Consider the following 10,297-nt stretch of genomic DNA (forward strand, 5'->3'; position numbering starts at 1 on the left):
AACTCTCCTGCAAACCCAGACCATCCAACTATTTTCTGAGAGAACAGTGCCAAGTAATATTGGACTCCATTTCACGGGTTTAAATATTTGAATATATAGCTATACAATGGGTATTCATTGTTATTCTTTTTTTTCCTTTAGAAACATAATAATTGCTTTCTAATTTTATTCTGGGAAAAGTTATTATCATTTAAAGGTAGAATACACCTGTATTATTAAGCAACTTGCAGGCATGGTATTTCTATTTACCGTTTAGCTAAAATGCATCAAAAGGACAAGAGTTCTGAGATCTGTTTATAATTCATTCAGTGGCAAGGCAAGTGTACTTGGTGTCACACAGACACTTTGGCTTACAAACCTCAATGGCTTTCCACATTTGTCATTTGTTTAACTTATTTTCAGTGACTGACTGTCACTGAGGTGCTGACCACTGACCTGTAGTCCCTGGAGAGTCTACCCATTTCTCTTCTGAAATCTTGCTATAATTAGTCATTTCTGTCCTAAATGACTTCTACATTCTCACTACTCTGAGATAACACATGAGGATACTTAAAATGTTCCCGTTTTTGCTTAGGTCATCATTGAAATAGGGAAACATTGCACACAAGTTAGAGGGGGCCTTGTAGAAAAGCACAATTGACGTGAAAATTTGATATCACCAAAGAGAACTTTAGTTTCATTGTTTTATGTAATCACAGATTAAAGTAATAAAATGCTTTGTCATATGTATATAGAATATAGGGAGGAACCTTGATTAGGAAATCAGAAAATGTTTAGGAATAAACTGCTGACCACAAAATATCACAGGACTTAATCTTACTGAACACAGAACTTGTCCTCAGCATTTCACCATTTGCTTTTTATCTACTTTCTAGTCTTCTCTCAGCTTGTCTAGGCCAAAGGCTGTTTTATAAGTTTGAGTAGCAGTTAATCAAGTCTACAACATTAACTTGACAATAAGCTCACAAATATGTTCTGAAACAAATCTGTTTTAAGACGCAAGTATTTACAAACATACACCATATAGTTGGGTGAAAGCAACGGCTTTTAAAGCATGCTGTGTGTTTTATTCCCTGAAAGAGAACGCCAGGTGAAATTTCTGCCTGTCTTTTACTTTGTCTGTTTCTGTGTTAACTGGCATCTACCTGATAAATATCAGCAATTCCCCACTTGTGCCTTCAGCTTTACTGCTCCTTTGGGAAGCCGGTAAAACAGCTGTGTACTGTCAGGGAGAAACTGATAATATTCACCTGATAGCATTCTCTGTGTGGATGGAATCTCCAGGCTTCCGTTCTTCTTCCCACCAACTGAGCCAGATTAAAATAAAAGAAGTCTGCTTTAGATGACTTAAGAATGTCTTCTGCTTTGGTGAAAACATCAGGGATGTTTTCATAGAGGTTCACATTTAACCTATGATATTGTCCCCTTAAACTTAGGTGTCTCTGTCTTAGTCACACATATGTCATGTCAAAACACAAAATCTACTACAGAAAGCTAGACAGCAACTGCTGGTACTTACTGCTTGGAAAGGGACTCTTGAGATCTCACCTCTGATTCACTACCATCCCACAACAGTCATCACGGTGTTTGAGGTTCCAACATTATTTGTTCTAGTGGCTCTTTTATTGAAAAAGAATTAAAATTAAAATACAACAATTCTTGGTGAAATATACTCCAAGCATATATTACAAGGCACTTAGAATTCTGTCTTTAAGACTCAGCAATACCATGTTATCCAAGGAGCAAGTTGCACAGGGGTGACAGAAACAGATGTTCTAATGTTCCACATTCAAATGTTGACACTTCACAAATTGCTGAGAACACATCTGGCTTGTATGTTAACAAAATCTAAAATATTTGCTTGTTCAGAACTAAATCTTTTGATTAATTCCTGTATTTCCCTTTAATTTAATTCCACAAATATTTCTTAGATATATTCTATGAGATAACCAGAATGGCAACTTCTGTGAAAATAAGATAAGGTGGGGCTCTGTCCTAGTAAAAATAGGTGATGAAAGACATTTAAAAGACCAAAGTAGTATCAAATGAATATAGTAACAGAAGCTACTGGAAGGAAAAGAAAGGCACTTTACTTTGCTTGGCTATAGAGAAGTTTTAATTCAGAACATGGCTGCTCTGGCAAGAGATTATATCCAAAGAACTTCTACATCTGTGTGATCCAGCTGTAATACAGATACCCCTTTAATCCCAGGAAACAGAAGCAACCTGATCTCTGAGTTCAAGGCCAGGCTGGTGTAGAATAAGTTTCAAGTAGAGAAATTTCATGGTGGTGTATGCCTTTAATACCAGCACTCAGAAGACAGAAGCATGTGGATCTCTGAGTTTTATTCAGGCAATTCTGTTGAGTCATTGAGTTGAGAAACAGTGCAGTGGTATTGAGTTTGTGACAGTTCAGTTCGTGGAATTTAGAGGCAGGTTTACTGGAAAAGTTTTACAGAGACAGGTTAAAAGAAAACAAGCTAGACATAGGTAAAGACAGAAAGAGCCAGAAAATGAGAAGGAGCCAGAAGATTAGAACAGATTGCCAAAGTTAGTTTGACACCAAACAGAGCAATTCAGTCACAAGCTGAGAAAAGCCAGTTTGAATCAGTTAGCTTGAAGAAGAGTTTGAGCAGGAGCAGCTGAGTTGAACCAGACAGCCAGAGTTCAGCAATAATTAGAAAGGATGAGCTTATTCAGCAGTAAGTCTCAGGCTGAAAACATTCTGGGCCTAGATTAGATTGTATGTAGCATAGATGCTTCCAGGACTAGGCACAGACTAATAGATGGAGACAGTAAGCATCCAAGACAACAATTATCTCAGGAAAATAAGAGATATTTTTACATTTGACAGATTGGAAAGATTTAGGGAGAAAAACATTTACTTTTAGCTTTGAATTAAGAGTAGAAGGAAATGGAGGAAAGATGTTATAAAGGCTAAAACAAGGAACAAAATTGACAGCTGTCATGACTTGTCTCCTATGGCTTCAGGTCTAGATACACTAAATTACACAATGGGAGAGATCATTTTGTCAAACACCAATGAAGCATTTTCTATTTTTGAAGAAACAACTTTGAAATACCACATTAAATACATTATGGAGCAAGATGCACACAGAGATGATTATCTTATAATCTTTTGTACCACAACAAACATTTCCCTTCATCTCTTGAAGAGAGAGAGGAGCATAGGAAAATGGGCAGATGGCCTAGGAGAATCTATAGTGAGTTTACAATAACAGCCTCTGTGTGCTTCAGAGAAGCAAGCTTGGGAATAACGACAATAATGGAAGGTTCCATTCCTCTCTGAAGGGACTTGGAGAAGCTCAGGGATATGCATGTCAAAGCAGACATTGTTATCTGTCTCAACACTTACCATTGAACTGATGAATGCATAGTAGCAATATTCTCAGTGCTCAAGGCTGGAGATAAAATTGTATGATGCAGGCACCATCCACACTAAGACCTTACTGCTGGGCATCGACACAAATGACCTGGTGATAAAAACTTGTCCTTTGCCACTGTTCCACCTCTGCTCTACAGCTCTCCCCATTCTGACCCTGAACTCTCTCTGCCGGCAACCTACCTCCTCTAGTCCTTGCTCCACATACTCCTCTCTACTCTACACCTCTACCACACACAGACCAAATCGATACTCGCCTCTCCTGTTCAGCACTCCTCCACAGTCCATTGTCCAGTTCGCAGCTCTGCCTCTAAACTCTGTCCAAAAATCTCATGTTTAACTTTACTTATTCTGAATGTTCGATCTCATTAAAAACACACACACAGGTAAAATGGTGGGTCCCATATTTACCACTAACTAGCAAAACTGACAGAAAAACTCATAGAAATAAATGTTTAGGAATCCTTCCTGCTGGTGTGCATTCTTTCCAATAGTAGACTTTTGCAAATGGAGTTTTACAGTCTATATTTAAAAAATTCTATGTTTGTAACAAATAAAGTATGAGGAGAAGTGAAACACACACACACACACACACACTCACACAAGTGTAATAAAAACAAGATTATACAACCTCTCCACAAGCCAATATAACGGCCCCCAAAGGAATCCTTGAGTTGAATCTTGAGGTAGTACTATTCCTAATTTTCTGAGAAAGTGCTAGATTGATTTCCAAAGTGGTTGTACAAGTTTACATTCCCACCAACAATGGAGGACAGTTCCCCTTTCTCCACATCCTCTCCAGCATGTGTTCTCACTTGAGTTTTTTAATTTAGCCATTGTGATAGGTGTAAGGTAAAATCTCAGGGTCGTTTTGTTTTTGCATTTCCCTGATGACTAGGGATGTTGAGCATTTCCTGCTTCTCTGCCATTTGATATTCCTCTATGGAAAATTCCCTATTTATCTCTGTACCCTATTTTTTAAATTTGTATTTTTCTAATATTAGTTACAGTTTGTTAACTTTGTATCCCTGCTGTATCCCGCTCCCTCTTTCCCTCCCAATCCCACCCTCCCACCCTCATGTCCTCCCTGCCCCTTTCCAAGTCCACTGGTAAGGAAGAACTTCCTCCCCTTCCATCTGATACTGGTTTATCAGGTGTCTTCAGGACTGGCTGCAAAGTCCTCCTCTGTGGCCTAGCAAGGCTGCTTCTCCCGGTGTGTGTGTGTGGGGGGGGGGGGGAGGTCAAAGAGCCCGCCATTGAGTTCATATCAGAAACAGTCCCTGTTCCCCTTATTAAGGTACCCACTTGGATACTGAGCTACCAAGGGCTATATCTGAGCAGGGGCTCTAGGTTGCATCCATACACAGTCCTTGTTTGGAGAAACAGTCTCATAAAAGACCCCTGTGCCCAGATATATTTGGTCCTTGTGGAACTCCTGTCCTCTCCAGGTCGTATTAACTCCCCCCCTCCTTTTTTTCTTTGGTTTCCTGCATTCTGCCGGAGGTTTGGTTATGTGTCTTAATATCTGTTTTGATACACTGCTAGGTAGAGTCTTTCAGAGGCCCTCTGTGGTAGGCTTCTGTCCTTTTACTTATTTGCTCCTGCATCCAATGTCCATCCCATTTGTTTTTCTAAATGAGGATTGATCATCATACCCTGGGTCCTCTTTCTTGTTTATCTTCTTTAGGTAAGATAGATTTCAGTATATTTATCCTATCTTATAGGACTATATAAGTGAGTATATACCATGTACATCTTTCTGCTTTTGGGATACCTCACTCAGGATGATCGTTTTGAGGTCCCACCATTTGACTGCAAATTTCATGATTTCCTCATTTGTAATTGCTGAGTAGTATTCCATTGTGTAAAAGTACCACAATTTTTGTATACATTCAACTGAGGGACATCTGCATTGTTTCCAGGTTCTGGCTATTATGAATAAAGCTGGTACAAACATGGTTGAACAAATGTCCTTGTTGTGTATGTGAGCCTCTTTTGGAGTGGTATAGCTGGGTCTTGAGGAAGCACTATTCCTAACTGTCTGAGAAAGCACCAGATTGATTTCCAAAGTGGTTGTACAAGTTTGCATTCCCACCAGCAATGGAGGAGGGTTCTTCTTTCTCCACAACCTCTTCAGCATGTGTTGTCACTTGAATTTTTGATCTTAGCCATTCTAGCACTCCATTTTTTTAATTGGATTACTAGATTTATTGCTTTTTAACTTCTTTAGTTCTCTTTATATTCTGGATATTAGCCTTTTTTTCAGATACAAAATTGATGAAGTTCCTTTCCCAGTCTGTATGTTGTCATTTGTTCTGATTACAGTGTTCTTTGCTTTACAGAAGCTTTTCAGTTTCATGAAGTCCCATTTATTGATTGTTGATTTTAGAGCCTGTACTGTTGGTGTTCTTTTCAGGTGTTCTTCTGTGCCAATAAGTTCAAGGCTCCTCCCCACTTTTTTCTTCTAACCTATTTAGTGTGTCTAGTTATATGTTGAGGTCTTTGATCCACCTGGACTTTAGATTTATGCAGGGTGATAAATATCCATTTGAATTTTTCTACATGTTGACATTCAGTTAGAACAGCACCATTTCTTGAAGATGCTTTCTTTTTGTCTACTGTATGGTTTTGGCTTCTTTGTAAAAAATCAAGTATCCATAGGTGTGTGGGTTTATTTCTAGGTTTTCTATTCAATTCTATTGATCTGCCATTCTGTTTCTATGCCACTCCTAGGCATATATCCAAAACATGCTCAAGTATATAACAAAGACATTTGCTCAACCATGTTCGTAGCAACTTTATTTGTAATAACCAAAAGCTGGAAATAACCCAGATGTTCCTCAACTGAGCAGTGGATACAGAAATTGTGGTAATTTACACGATGGAATACTACTCAGCAATAAAAACAAGGAAATCATGAAATTTGCAGGCAAATGGTAGGAACTAGAAAAGATCATCCTGAGAAAGGTATCACAGAAGCAGAAAGATGTACATGGTATATACTCAATTATAAGTGGATGTTAGACATATAATATAGAATAATCATACTAAAACCTATACACCTAAAGAACCTAAGCAAGAAGGAGGACCTTGGGCCTGATGATCAATCCTCACTAAGAAAGGCAAACAGGATGGACCTTGGAAGATGGAGAAAATAGACAACAGAACAGGAGCCTACCACAGAGGGCCATTTATAGACTCTACCCTACAAGGTATCGAAGTTGATGCTGAGATTCATAGCCAAACTTTGGGCAGAGTACAGGGAATCTTATGAAAGAAGGGGGAGATAGGAAGAACTGGAGGGCACAGGAGTTCCACAAGGAGAGCAACAGAACCAAAAAATCAGGGCACAGGGTTCTTTTCTGAAATTGTATTCCAACCAAGGACCATGCATGGGATAATCTAGAATCCCTGCAGAGAGGATCTCCTGGCAGCTCAGTCTCCAAGTAAGTTTTCTAATAATGAGAACAGGGAAGGTCTTTGACATGATCTCAGTGCCTGGCTCTTTGGTCACCTCCCCCTAATGGGGGAGCAGCCTTACCAGGCCACAGAGGAAGACAATACAGCCAGTCCTGATAAAACTTGATAGGCTAGGATCAGAGGGAAGGGGAGGAGAACCTCCCCTATCAGTTGACTTGGGGAGAGGCCTGGGAGGAGATGAAGGACAGAGAGTGGGATTGGGAGGGGATGAGGGAAGGGGTTATATCGGGGATACAAAGTAAATAAACTATAATGTTTAAACAAAATAAATACATTTAAAATAAGAAAAATTATTTAAAAAGAATCCTTTAGTTGAGATGCAAGATAGAAAATTCAAAAGAATAGTCATAAACATGTTCAAAAAGTTCAAGGACTACAGAAATAATAAACACCAAAATGAAGTTAAAGAAGTCAAAGATAAACTAAATGAAGTAACAAAACCCATAAGTAAATAGTGAATAAAATCACCAGATGATTCTAAATATTCAAGTTTAATTCAAGTGAAATCATCCATTTCCCTTAAATTTTTCCAATTCTGTTGAATACTGGGTTTTGAAATAAGACCTAATGATTCTTTGGATTGCCTCAGTGTCTGTTGTTATGTCCCCCTCTTAATATCTAATTTTGTTAATTTGGGTACTATCTCTGTGCCTTTTAATTAGTTCGGTTAATGATTTGTATATCTTGTTGATTTTCTGAAAGAACTAGCTCTTGGTTTTGTTGATTGTTTGAAATGTTTCTTTGTTTCTAATTTATTGATTTCAGCCCTGAGTTTGATTATTTATCTATACTCCTCTTGGGTATATTTGCTTGTTTCTAAAGCTTTCAGATGATCTGTCAAGTTCCTTGTATGGAATCTCTCCAATTTCTTTATGAAAGCACTTAATGCTATGAACTTTCCTCTTAACATTGTTTTCATTGTCTCCCATGAAGTAAGTTGTGTCCTCATTTTCATTGAATTCTTGGAAGACTTTAATTTGTTTCTTTATTTCCTCCCTTACTCAGTGATCACTGATCAGGTAGTTGTTCAATTTCCCTGAGTGTATAGGCTTTTTGTTGTTTGTGTGGTTGTTGAGTTTTAGCTTTAATCCATGGTGATCTGACAAAGGGTTAATTTGATTTTCATGAATCAGTGTAGGTTTGCTTTGTAATTGACTATATGGTCAATTTTAGGGAAACTTCTGTGTAGTGCTGAGAAAAAAAAGTATATTCTTTTGTGTTTGGGTGAAAAGTTTCTGTAGACATCTATTAGGTCCATTTGATCGATTACCTCTGTTAGCTTTATTATTTTTCTACTTAGATTCTGCCTCAATGATCTTGCCATTGGTGAGAGTGGGGTTGAAGTCTCCCACTGTTAATGTGTTGGGATTGCTGTGTGATTTAAGCTTTAACCATGGTTCTTTTACGGATGCAGGTGCCCTTGTATCTGGGGCATAGATGCTCAAGATTGTGATAACTTTCTGGTGAATTTTTCTTTTGATGAGAATGCAATGTCCTTTCCCATCTCCTGATTAATTTTGATTGAAAGTCTATTTTATTAGATATTAGGATGGCTATTTCAGCTTGCTTCTTGGGTCCATTTGCTTAGGAAACCTTTTGCCAGCACTTTACTCTGAGGTAATGTCTGTCTTTGTTGCTGAGGTATTTTTCTTGAATCTAGCAGAATGTTGGATCCTGTTTCTGCAACTATTCTGTTAGCCTATGTCTTTTTATTGTAGAGTTTAGCCCATTGACATTGATAGATATTAGTGACTAATAATTGTTAGTTCCTTTTATTGTGGAGTTGGTGGAGATAGTATGTTTGTGTGCTTGTTTTCTTTTGGTTTTGCTGTTATGAAGTTATCTATATCCTGTGTTTTCTTGGCTGTAATTGACCTCCATTGACTTGGAGTTTTCTTTCTAGTATCTTCTGTAGTACTGGGTTGCTGCATAGATATTGTTTAGATTTGGTTTTTAACAGAATATCTTGTTTTCTCCATCAATGGTGGTTGAAAGTTTGGCTGCAGTCTGGGTTGGCATCTGTGGTCTCTTAGTGTGTGCATATCTGCCTAGGTCTTTCTGGCTTTCATAGTCTCTGTTGAGAAGTCGGGTTTGATTCTGATATGTCCACCTTTGTATGCTACTTGGCCTTTTTCCCTTGCTGCTTTCAATATTTTTTCTTTGTTCTGTAAATTTAGTGTTTTGATTTTTATGTGGTAGGAGAATTTTTTTTTTTTTTTAGTCTACTCTATTTAGTTATCTGTAAGACTTTTTCTTTTAAGGGCATCTCATTCTTTAGATTGAGCAAATTTTCTTCTATTATTTTCTTAAAAATATTTTCTGGACCTTGGAGCCTGGAATCTTCTTTTTGTCTATTCCTATTATTCTTAGGTTTCATCTTTAAATGGTGTCTTTGGTTTCTTGGATATTTTCTGTCATGAATTTTTCCGTTTTAATATTTTCTCAGAGAGATGTGCTTATTTCTTCAATTGTATCTTCAATGTCTGAAAATCTTTCCTCCATCTTTTATATTCTGTTGGTGATGTTTACCTCTGTGTTTCCTGATTTCTTCTCTAAGTTTTCTATCTCCAGGCTTTTCTCAGTTTGTGTTTTCTTTATCGATTCTAATTTTGTTTTCAGGACTTGAACAGTTTTATTCATTTCCTTCACCTGTTTGATTGTGGTTTCTGTCCATGATGGCCTTTATTTGGTTATTTATGTTTTCCTTTTGTTTGTTTGTTTTTCTTTTTTCCTTGGAGAGATTTTTTTCCTCTTTGTATGTCTCTAATAACTGCATAAGCATAGATTTAAGTTCTCCAGTGTTGCAGTTGCATTAAGATGTCCATTGTTTTTGTGGTTTTGGTTTTGTTTTTTTTTTTTTGGGGGGGAGGTTTTGGTGAAGTCATGATGTCCTGATTTTTGTGATTGTTTGCTTATGCTGGCCTTTAGCTATCTGCTTCCCAGTAGCCTTGGCTGTGTATTCCTGGAACCTTCTAGGTTTGTTGGACCTTTATGATCAGATAAGTACCTATTGATCTCCTCAACTTGAAGAGCTGCACTGAAGACTGGATACGCCCATCTTTGGAGTCTAGAGTAGTCTTCAGGATAAGGATGGAAGTTCATGGTAACATGAATGGGTGTTGGCATTTCCGATGCAGCCATGCTGGGATGGGTGTTTTGGAAGGCAGGATGCAGGTACCTTGAAAGGCAATGTCACGAGCATTAGTGCCTCAGAGGGCAGGGGTGAAGGCATTTCAGGTGGCAGCCTCGGGATCCTGGGTGTTCCAGATGGCAGCCACAGGGGCTCTGGTGCCTCAGAAATTAGCTGAGCTGTGGCTTATAGGCTTAGCACACACTGTGCTCCTGGGACTCAGATTCACCTAGACTCTGCCATCTTGGATTCAGAGATTCTGCATGATTTTATCCTCCATATGG

The sequence above is a fragment of the Meriones unguiculatus genome, chromosome 12 (genome assembly GCF_030254825.1).
Source record: "Meriones unguiculatus strain TT.TT164.6M chromosome 12, Bangor_MerUng_6.1, whole genome shotgun sequence".
NCBI lineage: Eukaryota > Metazoa > Chordata > Mammalia > Rodentia > Muridae > Meriones > Meriones unguiculatus.